Source organism: Bison bison, unplaced genomic scaffold, assembly GCF_000754665.1.
Source record: "Bison bison bison isolate TAMUID 2011002044 unplaced genomic scaffold, Bison_UMD1.0 scf7180017864490, whole genome shotgun sequence".
NCBI lineage: Eukaryota > Metazoa > Chordata > Mammalia > Artiodactyla > Bovidae > Bison > Bison bison.
In genome coordinates, this window is record NW_011495049.1 from 5457801 (window position 1) to 5479450 (window position 21650).

Sequence of the window (21650 nt, forward strand, 5' to 3'; positions counted from 1 at the left end):
CTTACCATGTGCCATGAACCATGAAAGTACCTCACAAGCATTGCTTCACACATTTTTAACAGTATTGCTATTAAATGAAGAAATTCTTGTTATTTATTATCCCATTGTAAGCCTAGGGATGCTGGGTAAGTTTAAAAGCTGTTAAGTGGCAGAGCCAGGATTGGATCCATGTCTTATTCCCAAGCCCATCTGGTTGGGATCAACAGAATGACAGAACAATGTATCACAGTTAAACCTAAAATACAAATAAGGGGGAGCTGGGCTTCCCTGGTGGTCCAGTGGTTAAGACTTTGCCTTCCAGTGCAGGGGGTGTGGGTTAGATCCCTGGTCAGGAAGCTAAGATCCCCTGTGCTTTGTGGCCAAAAGATCAAAACATAAAACAAATAATACTATAACAAATTCAGTAAAGACTTTAAAAAATATAAATGAGGGTAACTAAAGAATAATATTTAATTCTCACATCTGGATGGCTTTCCGCTAACAATATATTTTTCACTAAATTATTTTAAGATTTTTTTCTAAGCTTTATTGAAATATAATAAATCTCAATATATAACCAATACATAATATTGTATAAACTTACACATTGTATAATTGATGTATGCTGCTGCTACTGCTAAGTCACTTCAGTCGTGTCCGACTCTGTGCAACCCCATAGACGGCAGCCCACCAGGCTCCCCTGTCCCTGGGATTCTCCAGGCAAGAACACTGGAGTGGGTTGCCATTTCCTTCTCCAATGCATGAAAGTGAAAAGTGAAAGTGAAGCTGCTCAGTCGTGTCCGACTCTTAGCGACCCAATGGACTGCAGCCCACCAGGCTCCTCCATCCATGGGATTTTCCAGGCAAGAGTATTGGAGTAGGGTACCATTGCCTTCTCCGAATTGGTGTATAATATTGTGTAAATTTAAAGTGTATAGTATCTTGCTTTAATACACTTATATACAGCAAAATGATCACCACCATTGTATTAGCTAATACCTGTGGCACATCATCTAATTACGATTTCTTTTTTATTATGAGAGTGTTTAGTACGTTAGCAGCTTTCAAATATGTAATACAGTAGTGTTCATGACGTTAGATCCTTAGAACTTACTCATCTTGTAACTGGAAGACTGTAGTCTTTGACCAACCTCTCCCTGTTTCCGTCATCCCTAGCCCCTGCTGAGCACTGTTCTATTCTCTGTTTCTATGAGGTCAGCTTTTTTACACTCCACATATAAGTGATATCATGTAGTATTTGTCTTTAAGTCTAACTTACTTTGCTTAGCATAATACCCTCAAGGTCCACTCATTGTCACAAATGGCTGGATGTCCTTCTTTCTCATAGGTGAATAATATTCCAACACATATGTATGTGTGTAAGTATATACACTACATATGTATACACTCAAAAGAAGGTCAGTATGTCATGTAAATATGTGTACAAAGCCTAGCACAACATTCAATAAAATAGGCTCTCCATAAATATTTGTTCAATTTAATTTAATTGATGTTTATTTTTAAAATGTAATGCAACCTGAAATGCATTGCTCAGTTTGAAATGTAACTTTATGAATCCATGAAAAATTTAACTTCTGAAGTTTTCAAATTGATAGTGACTTTCTGTCATGTCTTCTAAGTGCAATAGTATGCTTAGTAACATCTCTAAAACAGTTTGCATGTGCCCAATAATATGAATTTCCATAAAATAATGTCCACGACAAGACTTATGGTACTTTGTGATGCATATAGGGAATTTCTAAGTTATATCAAAGAAAGCTGTTGAAACCATTTATCTTGGATTTGGGCTTGAACCATGAGCTAAAACTCAGACTCAGCCAAAACCCAGTTTGGAACTTGAACTCACAAGGCCAGGACTTCAGCTCAGCCAACACCTGCTTGGGGTTTGAACCCATGTGGCCAGGACTTGAACCTAGCCAAAACCCTGTGTGGGACTCTAACCCATGTGGCTGGGACTTGAACCCTGCCAAAACCTCTGGTCTTTCAACTGAAATCACAGATCTGGTTTCAGGACTTAAGGAAGCTTAGTTTTTTGATGTCTCATTGCAGAAAGAAGTCAGTGAGAGACAAGGTGATAGGTAAGAAGTGGATTTATTCAGAGAGAAACACACTTCACAGAGTGTGGGCCGTCACAGAGGGCAAGTTTGACCTCAAATATGGTATGTATGGTTAGCTTTTATGGGCTGGGTAGTTTTATAGGCTAATAAATGAAAGGATTATTCCATTTTGGGGAAGGGATGAAGATTTCCAGGAATTGGACCACCGCCCACTTTTGGTCTTGATAGTCAGCCTTGAAACTGCCATGGCATCTCTGTGTGTGCCATTCAGCTTGCTGATGTGTTACTGTGAGTGTATACTGAGGATCAAGGTCCAGTTGAAGTCAACTCTTCTGCCATCTTGGGCCTGTTTGATTCTAATCAGTTTATGTTGTGTCCTTGGGCTGTGTCTTTCTTTCAAAGTTTGTGCCCTGCTCCCTTCCCTCCTGTTTCACTGTTACTAATTTATAGAGCTTACCTTGCGTGTGCTAAGTCGCTCTCATTGTGTCTGACTCTTTGCGACCCCATGGATTGTAACCTGCCAGGCTGCTCTGTCCATGGGATTCTCCAGGCAAGAATACTAGAGTGGGGTCATGCCCTTCTCCAGGGGCTCTTCCCAACCCAGGGATGGAACCCAGGTCTTCCACATTGCAGGCAGAGTCTTTCTGTTCTGAGCCACCAGAGCTCACCATACTCCTCTGAAAATGCCATTGCTCCTGGAAGGACCCTTTATATGAAAGGGGAAGCAGATATAGAGGATCAGTGTTTTATGTTTAACATTATAAATATTTCTTAATAATCATTTTCCCAAACTGTAGTTATAGGAAAAAAGTCACTATCTGTTAAAAGAGATAAAAAAGAGAAGGAAAGAGAGCAAAAAGGTTGACAATTTAGTTTGTTTTGTTGTGGTGGTGGTTTTTCTTTTGGACTGGGAAACTCCACCTGTGGTTATATCTACATCACTTAAACTGTAATCACAAGTTTCAATTTATTGTCTCTCATATATATATATATATATATAAACCCCCAGTCTCATTATGTTTCCAAGTTCAAATATACGTTATTGCTTTTATTCATCTCTTATTTTAAGATGAAATGGATTACAGGTAAAATGCCCTGTGGGACAGAATTAAAAAGAGAAAGAGAGAGAAATGGAGCTGGGGAGCTAGGTGAGATTCTGTTTGAACATGGCATTAACTTCTTCCTCACTGCCATCCCTTATTTCTTCTTCATTGTGTTCCATATCATGTATTCCATAGATATTTATTGAACATCTTCTATGGATGAAACACTGTGATGAGAGATTAGCATAAATTCCAAGATAAATAAGAATAGTCTACATCCTAAACTAATATACAATCTAGTGAAAGTGAAGTCGCTCAGTTGTGTCCGACTCTTTGTGACCCCATGGACTGTAGCCTACCAGGCTCCTCTGTCCATGGGATTTTCCAGGCAATAGTACTGGAGTGGATTGCAATTTCCTTCTCCAGGGGATCTTCCCGACCCAGGGATCGAACTCCAGTCTCCCGCATGGTAGACAGACACTTTACCGTCTGAGCCACCAGGGAAGTATACAATCTAGTAGAGAAGAGATAAAACGTACTCAAAGATAATGTTGACTGTTGTCCAAGTTGGAGAGATAAAAGATTGTGGGAATTCAGAACAAAAAGAGATTGTCTTTGATTTTTGAAGAGGTCCAGAGGCTAAGAAGAAAATTCAGTTAGAAAGTAAAATGTGAGCTGGCTTGAGGAAAGAATAGAATTCAGCTACTGCCAAAGTCAGATGGAGCTCCTTGGAAGAGTGGCACAGTGGTTCTTCCTACTTTCTCCCACTCTAGAGTAAAAATAGCTTCCTTCCAACCACCTTCAGGCGCTGAAGACCTTAATTCTTCTTTCCTACCAGGTCCTACAGTAGATATGGAATTTTCATGCCTTTGTCACAGAGGACTTGCCATAAAGACAATCATAAAGACTATAGGTGAACTAGGTTAGAGTCAGAGAAGAATTTACTTTTCTTTATTGACCCTCTGTTTCATCCTCTATGAAGAAGGGAAATGAGCTTGAACTGGGATCACAAGTACCAGCTCCAATCCATTGGTTGTGACTGGCTGGTATGCCTTGCAGGCTGTATTATGAGCACTAGCAGGCCAAGCCTGAACAAAACAGAAAGAATTTAGTGATCAATTATGTCCGCTATTGGCATAGTATTAAGGAATGATGATACATTTTCTACATCTTTCCAGCCACTTCCCTGGTGGCTCAGATGGTAAAGAATCCACCTGCAGTGCAGGAGACCTGGATTTGATCCCTGGGTTGGGAAGATCCCCTGGAGAAGGGAACAGCTACCCACTCCAGTATTCTGGCCTGGAGAACTCCATGGGCTGAATAGTCTATGGGGGTCACAAAGAGTCAGACATGACTGGGCAACTTTCACTTCACTCACTTCACTTCCAGCCACAGATTTAATCAATTCAACTAAGCAGATATTTCACATTGAGGTGTTGCTAAATACCAAGCAATGTCTTTATTCCCAAATTTCTCCATGAAGAATAGGATTTGAGGTAGAATTTCTCAGTCTGTAGAAGCACTCTTAGGAAGTCATGATCAGCCTTTATAAGCAATACACCTGAATTTTATTTTTTTTAATTTTTAAAATTGATTTTGTTTATTTATTTGGCTGTGTCAGGTCTTAGTTGCAGCACAAGGGATCCTCAGGATGTGGGACTTTTTCTTTTTATAGTTGTCGCTTTCAAGCTCTTATTTGTGTCATGTGGGATCTAGTTCCCTGACCAGGGATCAAGCCTGAGCCCCAGAATTGGGAGCACAGACTCTTAGCCCCTGGACCACAAACTGAAGTTCCCAAACCTGGATTTTAAAGCAAAACTGAAATAGTGAGCATTTGAGTCATGTGATGTTCTATTTCAGAGGGAGTTTAAGCAGACAGGCAACCTCAGAACTGCCTAGGAAGTGGACTGGGAAGTTCTAGATTTGAAAATAGTTGAATATCAGTTGTATTTGATTATATAAGCTCAAAAGATATCTTGAAGATATCAGAAGACATCTTGCTGACTAGATTACCTAGGTAATACAAGGAATGAGACATAAAAATTTACAGGAAGGACTTGAGAATGCCCATAATTGTGTGTTGAAATGGTTGGCTATATCCCATAAGAGATTTCTGATATAAATTGAGATATATTGGTTAGTTGCTAAAATAACTTGGCACAGCCCACATAGCTATTCTGGCAACTCCAAATCTTGGTTTTTAAATTATGAGTTTCATCAACATTGTTTGAAAATAGTTCATTTAAGTTGAATATCCTCACACTGGATGCTGAGGCACAAGATGGTGCTTAATAAGCTTAATTTTTATTTTATACAGATAACAATTTCTACTCTTCCAGGGACTCCTTGGAATCACTGGCTCTAATGGGTTTATAGCATGAGTGCTATCAGTTCCCCAAAATAAGCAGAAAGTAAAAGCACCTTTTGTATCTGTTTGCTTTGCTTTTACTGGTGTTTCTTTGGCAGTATATTTAGCCTCCCAACTACACCTCTTAGGTTTAGAAGAGGGCTGAGATTTATTACAAAATTATTTTAAAAACATAGTTTATCCTTTGCCCTCCAGTGACACAAATGTCAGAATTACCTATGGAGCTCCAGGAAAAGCAATTCAATTCTTCCTGTGTCTGAGCCTTTGTGGTGTCTATTTTTATGAAGTAGCTTTCTTGTGTCTTTTTCCCCCTTTTACCATTTTTAAATGGATACGTTGTGGCATTGTATCTTACACTGAAGCAAGGATGATAAGGGCCATCGCAGAGCACTACTACTTGTCAGCGACCTTAAATTATAATTGATTAGTACACGAATAAAGAAGTGATAGAGGATTGGATTTTGAAAGAAAATAGGGCTAGGTGTAACTGGTTTGAAGATATTATTTTATTGTGGAAGAGTTGAAACACAAAGGTTTCCCCAAAGTCTCATTTTTCATAGACATGAGATAAAATCTGTAACTCTCATTCCACTGGGGTTGAAGCCATTTGTTGGCTTTAATTTAATTGGCTACAAAGCAAGGAATAATGGTTTACTTTGAGCTCTCTTTTATCTTCCTTAGTAACATGTCAGTTACATGACCTATGGACGCTGTAAGTATGTCCACATTTCTTAGGGCACTAAAATAGGTTTTACTTGGAGATGGTCTGGGGCAATAAAATGTAGACTATCATTTTAATAATAGAGTAAAACTCAGTGAAAGGAAAATAAACAACAAATATAGGCTGAAATGAGTGGTGAGTAAAGCCTGCTTTCTAGAAGTGACAATGCTCAGAGATAGAGAAGTGCCTTCTGAGGCTGTTTGATAGGAAATACTGTTAACTGTGTAGATTCTCTGTGAAACCTTATTATACCTGTGCTGCTAAATGTGTGCTTTGGCAGGTTGTGCTCTATCTTTGATATCACATCATTCTCAAAATCCACCGGCACAGCCACTTAAGTGCAGTGAGCAGGAGTGGAAGAACTAAACACACATTTTTCATCTGCCCTAATGAAGTACATTTATTCTTAACCGGACGATAGTCAGTCATGTTCTGTGATTCCTCCAGATCCATTCAGCTTTCCTGTTTCTCAAAATATCTCACCCTAGACATGCAGGAGCCACTTCTATGAGAGCAGAAGCAGTTTAGCCTTTGCTGACATCCTATTGTTAGCTCGGCTCTTGAGTTGGCCGACAGTCATCATCCTGCTGACTAAGGCTTTGCTCTCCTGGGTCTCACTGTGGTCGAATCAATGCCTTCATTCTCTGGGAAGGAAGAACGATAAGGCATCTAAGCGTTTTCTGCTCTTGAGTCAACAGTTGTCTTAGCTCTTTCTTTAAGCACGTGGATTACCTGTGCTTTCGGCTGCAGTGCCACCTCTTCTGGATTATGTCACTAGGAAGCTTACAGACTGACACCTTCCTGCTCTTTTCAACTCAGTGGCCCCGTGACCTTGCGTAGGATGATTCTGCTGATTGAATCTCAATATTCCCATGTGTTCATTCCAAAAGCTATCATTCACTAGAGATTTAAGTTTACTAGATATTATTCAAAGTCCTGAAGATACAAACACAGCATCCTTATGCTACGCTCAAGGAAGCAACCATCTTATAGAGAAGAAGAGAAAGTGAATGGTCAATTAGGATCCCAGCCCCATCAACTTCCTAGAGGAATTGTTAGGCAAATGAGATGGTAAACAGGTCAGGGCTTCTTTTTTCCCCAATTTTATTGAGACATAATTGATACACGTCACTTTGTAAGTTCAGAGTATACAGCATTATGGTTTGATTTACATGTATTATGAAATATTACCACAGTAGGTTTGGTTATAATCTATCATTTCATATAGATAAAACCAAAAGAAAAGAAAAAGGGGCCTCCCTGGTGGTCCAGTGGTTAAGACTCTGTGCTTCCAATGAAGGGGGCACTGGTTCAATCCCTGGTCAGGGAGCTAAGATCCCATATGCCATGCAGTGCAGCCCAAAAATAAAATTACAAAAGAAAAGAAAATCCCCACGTAAGAACTCTTAACACCTACTCTCTTAACAACTTTCCGATACATCCTACAGCAGTGTCAGCTTTGGCTGTGCTTCTCAAGCCCTCTCCTGCCGTGTGAATTTCAAGAAGTGGCTATGGCAGTAATTCTGCCCAGGAATCATGTTCCCATCAGAGAAACACATAACAATGCCTTAAGAGTTTGAAATTTGGTTAGAAATACCAGGGTTCCTATTTAAAATATATATATATATATATATAAAGGCTGCTGCTGCTGCAAAGTCGCTTCAGTCATGTCCAACTCTGTGCGACCCCATAGACGGCAGCCCACCAGACTCCCTCGTCCCTGGGATTCTCCAGGCAAGAACACTGGAGTGGGTTGCCATTTCCTTCTCCAGTGCATGAAAGTGAAAAATGAAAGTGAAGTCGCTCAGTCGTGTCCGACTCTTAGCGACCCCGTGGACTGCAGCCCTCCAGGCTCCTCCGTCCATGGGATTTTCCAGGCAAGAGTACTGGAGTGGGGTGCCATTGCCTTCTCCGATATAAAGGCAATAGTCCTTAAATAGGAATTGGCAAGTAATTGTTGGAAAATAAATGCTAGAGATATCCAGAGGAATGAGAGGTCCCATTGGAAGTTTGGGGAAGGCTTTTTAGAGGAGGTACAAGACCTGAATGACTGACAGATAGAACTTATTCAGATAACAAGCCAGGGAGAGTGCAATCCCTCCAGAAGGGACGAGATGTGTGGAGCTGGGAATGGAACAATTCTTATGAGATGGTAAGGAAGACTCTCTGATCCAGTAAGTCCTTGAAGGTAAATATAGAAAGTGAGAGTTATAAAGTCATTTTAGTTCTTGTTCACAGGGTACATTGTTCTTTTTTAATCTGATAGATAACAGGTCGTTGGCAAAGTGCATTTAAATCATGAAACATAAAACAACAGTCATATTCATTCTAGACTGCATTAACATAAACAGAGTTGGCAAAGTTATAATTTTTTGACTGTCTACAAGATGTAGACAAGTAAAGTATATGTGTAAGTCTCTTAATGCAAATAATGGGAAAGTATCATCATTTATGTTACAGCCAGTCTTATAGGTTAAGTACAGGATTGCTTTATTCAAAGATTTTATATGATATTTAAATCAAGACACATAGTTTAGGAACAATTTGTAGACTGCTTTTTTATGTAGTCTTAATGTTATTTTCTCAGAATTCTGTATCATGCATCGATATTTTGCTCTCTTATTCATGCAAACAAATCTTGATGGAATATTTCCAGTGCCTGTAGAGCCAGCCTCCATGTTGAGTGCTGGGAATACCAAGGAAGAAGTCTCCAGAGCCTTGCTTTCAAGGAGCCTAAAATCCGTTGAAAAAGCATAGGACAATTTTTAGTTTACTCTATAAATATGTGGGATGAGTTTATTTTTAGTTTTCTTGTTAATTATGTTTTTTGGCCAAAGGAAATTCCATTCACATGAAAGTTCTGTCCTTTTGATGAACTTTCTAGTAATCCTTGTTTTGAAGTAACTATAATATTGGAGCTTCCCAGGTGGCACAGTGGTAAAGGATCCGCCTGCCAATGCAGGAGGTACAAGAGCTGAAGATTCAAGCCGTGGGTCAGGAAGATCCCCTGGAGGAGGAAACGGCAGCCTCCTCTAGGATCCTTGCCTGGAAAATTCTGTGGACGGGGAGCCTGGTGGACTATGGTCTGTGGTGTCGCAAAGAGACAGACATTACTGAGCAACAGGGCACACAGACGACTCAAATATTAGCTGAAGGGCACAATTTTTTTTCCCCAGAAATTTCTGTTAATAAAGATTGTATATGAGTACCAGAAAACGTATCAACATGCTAATATTAATAACTAAACTAGTGATATAAATTATACATAACCATCTCTAAAAGTAGGGAAAATGTAAAGGGAAAATATGAGAAAATCCAGATATGATCTAGGTTTGTGAAAAACAAGCTAGACAAAATCATAGTTATTAATGAAAGATATCACCTAAATATATAGTGTTTATTCCCCAACCTTTTAAGAGGTTGAAGATACAAAGCCTAGATCTGCTCTTTTGAAATTCCATCAGACACCTGAAACTCCAAGTGTGTTTTCACTCAGCTTTCTTCCTAGACATTTTAGTGAAAAACAAAAGGGAAAAAAGTTAGGTTTCACAAAAGATCTCTAAATAGAAACCTAATTAGAGAAATTGATAATTATTCTTGGATTCCATAATCATGAGTCTTTTCCCATCTCCAGAGGTACCTCTGCATCTAGAATTGTGACTTCTGCTTACGGTCTTGACTTAATGTAGTGATTAAGATACTTTCTTTGTATATTTGCACATATACAAAGACATAGATGTCCTTTCAAATTATACCCACCTTCTCCTTAGTTTAATGCTATATTAAATTACATTGTAATGCTAAGGTCTTTTACTGTAATGATTTTTCATGTCCCATTTACTTGTTGATTATTAATGAATGCTTCCCGAATTGCATTCTTACTATCTTGTCTTTAAAACTACTTTCAGGATTTGAGCATCATATTCAAGAGGCCAGTCAGAGTTCTATGCTTGCAGCTTCATTAAAATTCTGTCCCACACATCATCTGACTCACACTTTATAATCTATCAGAACACCTGTTTTCTTTACAATGGCCACGAGGCAGCTCAAAACACTGTGGTATTTAGCATTTAATAATGAACACAAGATACGTATTTTTGACACTTTAAATTTTCTTTAGAAAAGTGCATGGGAAAAAACCAAGTTTGAATGAATTATCTACACTTTTGCAATTTCATAACGTGAATTTTAACCAACTTTTAAAAAAATGTGCATCAGAAAGTGCCTTCTCTCTCTGTGAGTGAGCATTCCATTGGCTAACTAGGAAAGAACATAGAGGGAAATAACTTTAAAATGTCACTGCAGAAACTAATAGTGATATAGAAAGTATTTTAAGAAGAGTCTGTGCGTTATTACTTTCCCTATTTACATACCAGTCTCACAGACACTTCATTGTGATTCTTACTCTTGAGAAGAAGCTGAGATGTTTAATGTCACTGTTAATGTCTATATATGGTTATAATTTTGTGATTTAAGTAAGGGATGGGGTATGTCTGTGTATGTGTGTATATCTTTCTATATGTATACAAACACATAAATGTATATCACTTGTGTGTGTGTATATGTAACATATATATAATATATATATATATATAGTTGATGTTATTTAGTTGGTAATTCATGTCCAACTGTTTTGCGACCCCATGAATGTAGCTGGCCAGGCTCCTCAGTCCATGGGATTTTCCAGGCAGGAATACTGGAGTGGGTTGCCATGCCATCTTCCAGGGGATCTTCCTGACCTAGGGATCAGACTTGCATCTCTTATGTCTCCTGCATTGGCAGGCAGATTCTTTACCACTGAGTCTCCAGAGGAGCCCCATACACACACACACACACACACACACACACACATATACATTTGTATATGTATGTGTGTATGTATATACATATATGTGTGTGTATACACAAAAGGAAAAAATATGTAAAATAATATATACATATATTCTTCTATGTTGAGGCATTTAGAAATTGATTGTTAAACAGTCCTCAGTATAACTGTACCTATTGGAAATACTTCAAGGAAGGGGTTGGTAGGAAGATGATGGATGGTCTCAGAAGGGTGAAAGTCTGTCACTATATTATGTAAATGAAGAGATGTCTCCTGGTGCTTATGAACTGCTATAGTTTTAAGCACTAATAGAGGACATACTGCAAGTTGATTATTGTAATCCTACAGCGTTATCTCATCAGTGAGCGGATTAAGGGAGCTCTCTCTGCTGAGGGGTCTGAATAAGCATTTTCATTTACTCCCTGCTGGGTCATTGACAAATGGAGGTTTTATCTGGGAACATTTCACAGCATATACAATAAACAAACCTATAGCTTGCCTGGCTCAAGTTCTTTACCAGATCTGTGCTATTTTAGAAAGCAGGATGCCATCCTGCCTAGCATAGCAGTCAACTGCTGTCCTGTACCCCGGAGAGAGTATTCGATGCAGGTGGTAGTGGAGGGCAGAAGGGTTAGAGAGAGAGAGCTGGGTCTGTCCTATGAAAAAACATCTACTAGTTTAAATTCATTTCTCCTCTTTCTCTTTCCCTTGGTTCAAATGCAGACATTCAGTATTCACTTTCTAATGTCCCTCCTAGAGGTTCCAATAAAGCTAATATCCAAAACTTAAGGTTTTCCTCTGTGTGTGTGCTTAGTCACTCAGTCCTGTCTGACCCTATGGGCTATGGCCTGCCAGGCTTCTCTGTCCATGGGGCCCTCCAGACAAGATTACTGGAGTGGGTAACCAATTCCTTTTCCAGGGAATCTTCCTGACTCAGGGATTGAACCCAGATCTCCTACATTGCAGGCAGATTCTTTACCATCTGAGTAGCAGGGAAGCTCCCTTGACCAAAATCAAACCTGCCTTTTATATTACCTCCCTCAGGAATCCAAGAAATCACTAACCATTCAATCTGAGGGTGACTGGAGGAAATATATTAATAATTAAAAATAGATTAATGTATTAATATTTGGTTGAATCTATGAAATTATCGTTTTGTAGGACAAAAAATTGAATGTTGGTCATTTCCTATAGCTCAGTTTGAAATTTCCGGCGTACGAGTATAGGTTAATTGGGGTAAATAACATCTGAAGACCATGCGAATGTTCATCATATAGTCTCCAGAACACAGCATATATGTGCCAACAGTGGTCATATATTCTGTCATTAACCCCTCTAATAATCTGATTACTAGCATGAAAATTAAGACTACGTAAGCAACCCAGGGTCTCCCAGTGACGTTTGAAGGAGCAGATCAGAACTGGACTAAACTTTATGACTTTAAAGCCCACGTTTGTTTGTTTGTTTTTGGCCATAGCACACAGCATGTGGGATCTTAGTTCCCAGACCAGGGATGGAACCCTCAGTGCCTGCTTTGGAAGGCAGAGTCTTAAACACTGGACCACCAGGAAGGACACCCAATTTTAATTTTTTTTTTAAATTTTGTCTCCAGAAGAATCCAAGTGATTGAATTTGAGCCTGATTCAAGTGTGGCCAGTGGTAGAAACCTCTTGGCAGATGGGGAAAGAAAGGAGTCTTAGGTCTTGAGAATTAAGCATGTAGGCAGTAACCAGGCTGTCTGTGTTTAGGTTCAGCGATGGGAAGATAAATCATATAACTATGACCATGATGGCTTGCTTCTTGTAAGGTTTATGCCGCAGCACTTCTGGAGAGAATGTGGAGAGAACAAAGCTTTTCGTTACCGCCCTTTATTCTTTCGGTGCAAGGGTCAAATCCATAATGCTTTCCCGTCCACTATAGGCCACTCTGTGGCCTTCCTATCCTGCTTGGATAGGAAGTAGCCATGCATTTAATTTTATTTTGTCCCTGTGGTTCTCTCAGGGCTTCTTTCTATGTTAATACTATCTCCTTATCCAGATTAGAACCTCTTCCAAGGCAGAAGCTCTGTCTTATTTTTTTCCCAAATTTATGCTTAATTGAAGGAAAATTGCTTCACAATATTGTGCTGGCCTCTGCCATACATCAGTATGAATCAGCCACAGGTATACATGTCATAGTTTTATTTCACATTTTCTACAGAGTTTGTCCCAGTGTTGGACATACGTCAATAACAGGTCACTGCTTGATCAGTTGAAGTCTTTGATTCTAAGTTTTACTCCCAGATCTACCATTGATCCCTTTATAGTACAGGAATACCAAGGGTAGCATTAACATCGGAAATTCTTTCTAAAATATTGAATCATTCAATCAGAAATATCATTGTCTATGCCAAAACAATACATTTTCTTGAATAAGGATTCTCAGTGTGTAATATGTATTTTTTACATGTTGGAGCCAATGGCCCAACAGCTAAAATTGTTATATGGTTTTCAAAATAAGGGGAAAGTTGAAGATGTCCAAAGTTCACTGTTTGGTTTCATATACCTCTAAGTGAAAATGGAATTATAGTTCACTAAGGGAAGACAGTAAAGAATCAAAAATATGTAACAAATTCTTCTAGGTGTCAAAATTGTTTGAATTTATTATTTCTTAGAAATGGGTTAAACATATAATTCATAATCAAAAGGTGCTTCTTTTTAAAAATACATACATCTATATATACATAATTTGTTAGATTTGGATAAGAACTTCAAGAAACATGTCAAGTTAAATTTTCAGTTACTGTTAGTTTTAACTTTAATATGATATTTGCAAGGTGCATCATTTAGGATGTGGTAAATGAGTACTGTTAGACACCTAAAAGAACACAGAAAACGTTCTGAAACAAAAGAATCATGTTAAAGAGTGTTGAAAATTAGAGCCTTGAGTCACCATTAGTGACCATAGACTAAATGGAGCCTAAACATTTAATTGAAATTAAAATTCAAGTTAATGATACCAGATATTTAATCAACCAATGCCTTGAAATGCCCAGAAAGAAGCAGTTGGGCAAGTGAACATTTGAGCTTTAAAGTATTTTGGTAATCTCTGTAACCAGTATGTCTCTGTGTTAGATTTGGTCTTATTGTGTGATGCATATCAAGATGCATTCTCTTCAGAAGCCCATATAACATCAAGCAAAGTGGTTATGAAACAGCAGGATCTCTGCAGGAAGCAAAGAGATATCTCAAATAGCACATAATCAAGCCTGTAAAATGGTGTAACATCATCAGATGAATGGTTAGGTTTATATAATGTTTTTAGTTAATCTCTTGCTTGCCGGAAACAGACTCATTCATATTCCTTCCATAAGGAGTGGAAAGGTGGGCTTTTGTATGAGGGTAATAATATGGAAAGTTGGCCCATTATATCTCTAGAAGATGAAAAATGACTGCTATCCTGGATATTGGTAGACTTTTATAGCCAGAATGTTCTAGGTACAAAAAGGTGCCAAAAACCTCTGCAGGTTAGATTTCATGACTCACCATTTCAGTGCTCTGTCCATGGTGTTTGTGGCTTGGCTTCTGTATGTGTATTCTTCTCTCTACTCTTTGCTATCATCTACTTGTTTTGTTTTGTTTTTCCTACATTATGGCATTGCTTACTCACTGCTCCTGCTTCTCCATAGCTCTGATTCCACAGGGTCTATTATGGCCTGCCTGACTTATCTCCCAAATTTAACTTTCACCTTCAGCTCTAATTCTTAGTTATTTAATTCTTTCTTAATATTAACTCAAATTTCTAAGATAATGGCTCCACTCAAGTTTTTTATTTACTTGTTTTATTTTTGGTGCCAGATTATGTTTGCCACAATGGCATAAAAGTCTGGGCTTGTTTCTAATTAATTAGTTAAGATTTGGTGAGATGGAGGTGATAGGAAGGTCAAATGGCCAAAGTCACTTGGAACTGACCATTCTGGCAGGGCTACTGTGCGGTTACCATTGCACAGGGTGATATAAGCCATCACGTGTCATGATTGACAGGTGTCAGAAATAAACAACATCCAGGCTGTTCATCAGATCAGATCAGATCAGTCACTCATTCATGTCCGACTCTTTGCGACCTCATGAATTGCAGCACGCCAGGCCTCCCTGTCCATCACCAACTCCCGGAGTTCACTGAGACTCACGTCCACCGAGTCAATGATGCCATCCAGCCATCTCATCCTCTGTCGTCCCCTTCTCCTCCTGCCCCCAATCCCTCCCAGCATCAGAATCTTTTCCAATGAGTCAACTCTTCACATGGCCAAAGTACTGGAGTTTCAGCTTTAGCATCATTCCTTCCAAAGAAATCCCAGGGCTGATCTCCTTCGGAATGGACTGGTTGGATCTCCTTGCAGTCCAAGGGACTCTCAAGAGTCTTCTCCAACACCACAGATACAGCCAGAGACAAAGGTTTTCAGGATGAACTTTTAGTATCTCAGATTAATTCAGTTCAGTCCAGTCGCTTGGTTGTGTCCAACTCTTTGTGACGCCATGGACTGCAGCACACCAGGCTTCCCTGTCCATTACCAACTCCCAGAGCTTGCTCAAACTCATGTCCATTGAGTTGGTGATGCCAACCAACCATCTCATCCTCTGTCATACCCTTCTCCAGCCTTCAGTCTTTCCCATCGTCAGGACTTTAATTGGATTAAGCCAAATCCATTCCTGAGTCAATAAAAAGCAAGTATATCACTACTTAAATATTCGAGGTTTATTCCCTTGAGAAAGAGCCAATTGGTTTTATTTCTATTACCTTTGCTTACCAGAAGAGAGATCTATAAATGAAGCTCCTGTTTTGAATGCCCGCTGGCTTTAATAAGCAGGTTTGGCATGGCTAGGATAGACATGGTAAAAACCAATGAATTAATCCAGGAATTCTGCAGAAGCATTCATCTTGTATAGTTTATATTGGGCATTAATGAGTCAAGCTTATTGTTGTCTATGGTGGGGTTCTGGCATAGCCAAATATTGACATGGCACTTTAATATGCTTTCTGATTGTTTGTAAAAATCCTTATTATTTCATGAATTAGTTCCAGCAATGCAGACCCCATGTGTTTTTAGGGAGTTCCGGGGTCAGCATTAAAGAAAATGCCATTGTGTTGAACTGTAAAATTTATCCAGAATAGAGTCCAAATGTGACTTGGCCACCTGAGGCTTAGAAAGGTATAAAAGTTAGCTAATGCAACACTATAACCATCAGCTCTTGCTTTATTGGGGCATCTGTGATTGCTCTAAAAAAATTACTGTTAGAAAAAAATTTAATTAAAAGTTCTACTCTCTCTTTTTCCCTGTTGCAAAAAGAACATTGGTGTACAGTGTTAATTTGTACTGTCCTTTGAGTGCTGAGGCTCTTTTTGCTAACCCTCAATTTGTATAGTACAGTCATGTTTTTCAGGCTTTCTTAAGATCTTTCACATCTTGCTAATAAATTGATATATTCTCTGGCATTGCTCTCTTTCCTTTAGAAAGTTACCAATTGAGTTGTTCCTGTCCAATTTCTTTAAATATCTGTACTCTTTAGCATATTAAATACTGCTTATATCATAATGGGCGACAGAGGATGACATGGTTGGATGGCATCATTGACTCAATGGACATGAGTTTGAGCAAACTGTGGGAGACAGTGAAGGACAGGGAAGCCAGGTATGTGCTGAAGTCCATGGTTCACTAAGAGTCAAACACGGCTGAGCAGCCGAACAACAACATCATCGTGACAAGACCTTTTTTTAGTTAAACATGATGTGACTTAGATGTTCTGGATAAATTAGTTTGCTTAGAAAAAGGCCCATTTGGACATGGGCTTGAAACATTCCCTCTGAAAGACTGAGGGCATGCCTACTCTTACTCTTGAACAAAAGTGCCATTCTATTAAGCTAAATGGATCTCACAGTCAACCTTATTTCAATGGTCAAAAGCTAATAGTTAGGATTTGAAAGAGTTAGGTCATGAAAGGGGGCTGGGATGTAAAATGAGCAATGAACCATGAGTGAGAAGGTCTAAGCCGAACTCTGCCCTAATTATCTGTGTGACCTTGGGCCTCCCATTTTCTCTCTGGGTCTAGTTTTCCCATTTGTAAAATGAAGGTTATGGAACATTCAATCTCTAAGGGTCATTTGCCTACATTATGTGTTTCATACCTAAAGGGAAATACATTCATCCTGGCATTTTATAAAGTTAGAATATAAAAATATAAATCTATCTAAAAGCCATAACTTTTCTATTAAGATAACAAGTTTCCTGGCAAAGAACAAAAAATCTCAACTAGATCCATTCTAAGGGATAATGCCTGGATATGTAGAGTGCCTTGTCTGGGCTGTTACCACTATGGTCTCCTTTGTCCATTGTATCCTCCCCGTACCCAACAAAGAGCCTGTGTCCTAATAAAAATCTCCTGTACAGATGCATGGGCATCTATGTCCAAGTGGTGTTATGTTAGATTCCTAGGGCTTTCCAGGTGGCAGTAGTAGTAAAGAACTCTCCTGCCATTGCAGAAGACATAAGAGACGGGTTCAAACCCTGTGTCAGGAAGATCCTCTTCCTGAGAGCATGGCAACACACTCCAGTATTCTTGCTTGGAGAATTCCACGGACAGAGGAGCCTGGTGGGTAACAGTCCATAGGGTTGCAAAGAGTCAGACATGACTGAAGCAACCAAGCATGCACACAGGGATGCCATAACAAAATGCCCCCAAACTAGGTGGCTTAAAACAACAGAAATGTATTCACTCAGTGTCGTAAAGGCCAAGAATCCAAAACAAGGTGTCTACAGGGCTGCGTTGTCTCTGGAGGCTCTGCTGGGGGGACAATCTGTTTCTGGCTGTCAGCACCCCTTGGCCTGCAGTCACACTGCCTACACCCCACTCCCTCTTCACATCACCTTCTCTGCGTGTCTGTCTCTCTCTGCTTCTCTCCTAAAAGGATACATGTGAGGGAATTGGGGGCCTAGCCAGATAATCCAGAATAAAGTCCTCTCCTCAAGATCACAATTAATCCCATCTATTGCAATGGCACCCCACTCCAGTACTCTTGCCTGGAAAATCCCATGGATGGAGGACCCTGGAAGGCTGCAGTCCATGGGGTCGCTAAAGTTGGAAACAACTGAGCTACTTCACTTTCACTTTTTCACTTTCACGCCTTGGAGAAGGACATGGCAACCCACTCCAGTGTTCTTGCCTGGAGAATCCCAGGGGCAGGAGAGCCTGGTGGGCTGATGTCTATGGGGTCGCACAGAGTCGGACACGACTGAAGTGACTTAGCAGCAGCAGCATTGCCATATAAGGCAACATTCACTCTTACTGTATACAGTAATGTTTGCAGGTTCTGGGCATTAGGACTGGGGACCAGCACTCAGTGCACTCCAGGTGGGACAGCAGATCTCTAGTGAGCATGCGCCTTGCTGCTGTGAGAGCAACCCTGCAGTGCCCAGTGGTTGTTGCACAGAGACACAGTGTTGCCAGGATTTGCAATTTTAAAAGAAAAACTAGAAACCTGGATTTGTATCTCTGTGTCTGTGAGTGAAATCCCCTGATACTAAATAATGGCTCATTAAAAAAAAAAAAAAAAACTACTACCTGTGCCAAATAAACCCATATATGGTCCACCTGCACTGCAAGGGCTGCCAGAATAGTTTTTCTTTGAGAGAGCATTTCATATACATATTAATTAACTCAACAAATATTGATTTAGCACCTAATAGAAAAATATTTATTTTACTTTGACCAGGGGAGACCTTGCTGCTTTGAGAAAATTAACTCCCAAATTGTAGCTCTCATAGTTTCTCTTAAGAAAAGACAGAATTCACTTCATATTTCCTTTTTGGAGATGTTACCTATGACTCTGTAGACTTCATTGAGATCAACTGGGCTTCATGACCCAGGAATGAATTTAAGATTCAAATTCAAAGCTTTGAATGTGGTCTGATCTTTGAGTACCTTGGAGATAATAATGCCCCTAAATTTGCCTAATATCTCACATTTACCATGTATTCATCTTGGCTATCTTGACTATGGTTATTTATAAGTAACAGAAAAGCCATTCACATTTCATATAGCCTGTCATCCCTATTGTGTCAGATTGCTGAATTAGCCAACCTGTTAGATTATCAAGTCCTTCAATTTCCTTCATCATCAGCTGTTCAACCACATATATCTTTAATACTAAGGAGAAAGTTCCTGTAGGTGCCTAGTCTGTCCTCAGGGACTGTGAATCCTTGCCCAAGTTCATTCACCTCTGTTTTCTTACTCAGAAAATAGAGACATAGAGAGTAGATCATAAAGTTCTCAATACAAGAAAAAAAGAGTATAACTTGTGAGGTTATGGATGTTAACTAAACTTAATGCAATAATCATTTCACTATATATATATAAATCAAATCATTATATTACACACCCTAAACTTATATGATGTTGCATGTCGATGGTATCTCAACAAAACTGGAAGGAAAAAAAAGAAAATAGCAACATCAGCCTCCCTGGGTTGTTTTATGCATTAAAGGGGTCAAGGCATGTGAAGTATTTAGACGACTATCTGGCAAATAATGAACACCTAATAAGTATTAGCTATGACCATTATTTAAATCAGTGTTATCTTTGATATTGGGCTTCCCTGGTGACTCAGACTGTAATTTGTTATTACCAAATATTGGTAAATATCTTCACTTTATTATTCTATCTCCTTCCCTATGGTAGTGCTTCTCAAAATATGATATGCATTCACTTCACCTGAGGATCATGTTAAAATGCAGATTCTGATTTGATAGATCTGAATGGGACCTAATTCTGCATTTTTAACAACGTCCCAGGTAAGGCTGATGCTGCCTATCTGAAAATCGTCCTTTGAATAGTCTGTGAGACTGCTGCACATTATAGTATTCTGAAAGCTGTTTAGAAAGTACCAATGCATAGCCCTCTCCCCACCAAGTAAATAAAAATCATTGTTGGTGGGAACCCAGACTTCTGGTATTTTTGTAACAACTCCCTGAGTGTACTAGTTCAGGCTGCTGCAACAAAATACCATAAAAGACAGAAATTTATTTCTCACAGTTTTAGAGACCAAATGTCTGAGGTCAGGGTGCCAGAATGGTTGGGTTCTGATGACAGCCTTCTAGCAGGCTGAAGACTGCTGAAATCTTGTATCCTCACATACAAGAAAAAGACTGAGCTATCTCTCTGGCTTTGTCTTATAAGGGGCACTATTCCATTCATAAGGGCTCAACCTACATACCTGATCACCTCCCAAATGTCTCACCTCCAAGTATGATCATATTAGGACTAGGGTTTCAACATACGAGTGTTGGGAGGACTGTAGTATTCAGTCCATAACACCAAGGGAATCTAATATGCAGTCAGAGTCAAGAACCACTCTCTTACAATATAAACATTTTCATACCTTCCCAAAAAGGGGAAGAAGAAATGTGAATGAAGAAAAGAGGGTAAAAAGAAATGTCAGTCCTCTCTCTTATGAATTAAATTCTCAGCCCACCTGGAAGAAACTAGCAGCATAAACAAGAATACATTTGAAATAGTGCCCATGGCAAGTCTTATAAGTATCTTATGGGAAACACAGTATTTTGGTATTTCCCAACCTGGTGCTGTTAACAAGAATCATCCCTTGTTTGTGTTTGTTAATCAGCTTGATGAGCAGTTTCTGTGTCGATCTTCCCAAACTGTGTTGGCCAGTTGCCAAATGAAGTACATAAATTACACAGTGCCCTCTCTTCAAGCTGCTCACCACCCTTCTGAATATCAGAAAGGAATTCCTTTGAATGTGCAAATCTGTACAAGTGGATTGGTTAAACTCATACTTTGTGGGGGTTGGTCTGATGTGACACTATAATGAGTCATAATATTATGACACTGTGATGACATACAAGGAGTAATATTTTGACCAATATCCAAATGTCATTTTTTAAGTCCTATGCACCTTTTATAAGGGTGTTTCCTCAAGCAGTTATTTTTAAGTCTTGAGCCTTCAAAGTACCAACCTAAGCACTCTATTCCAAGAATAAAGGAGTAACATATGGCTTAGCTCTACTGGGATCTGCTATCAGAAAGAATGCGTGAGTGTGCTGGTAATTCCTTAGCAAAAGACCAAGTAACATAAGATTTCAAGAACATGGAAATTTCCATAGGGTCAACTTCTCTGTGTAAACTATGCCTTGGATATTGCTAAAGTCCCATCAACCTAGGACCTAAAGGATCAATTCTAAATCTTGCACTTCTGTGGGTACCTATGGCAGTTTCTCAATTGGTATCTCTTTTTAGATTGAGTCATTCTGTATTCCCAGGTCAGGAACTCTAAAAATCAGTTTGAACTTGAAATTTCTAGCAGGTAATAGTTCTTTGGAGAAAGTGTAAGAGGAAAATAGAGAAACAAACAGTGAAACTTGCTTGAGTTCCTAGTGACTGTTTTCTGTAGTTTTGTGACTTCTTGGACACTATTTGAAGAATATAGTTTACATTATTTTATTAATGGTATTATTATTATCATATATTTGAGGGGTGTCTATTATCTCCAAATTATCAGGGCATGGAATTGGGGAGTGAATATGTCTTTATTCATGTTCATTACTGTTGGTTTAATTGAAAATGGCCAGCCTACCTAATCAAGG

At 39.2% G+C, this 21650-nt stretch overlaps 1 protein-coding gene across 1 annotated transcript in view; it reads left to right on the forward strand.

Annotated features, from left to right (window-relative positions):
* TENM2 (teneurin transmembrane protein 2) overlaps window positions 1-21650 on the forward strand; it is a 1056669-nt gene that overhangs the window by 225888 nt on the left and 809131 nt on the right. The gene's annotated exons all lie outside the window — the stretch shown is intronic.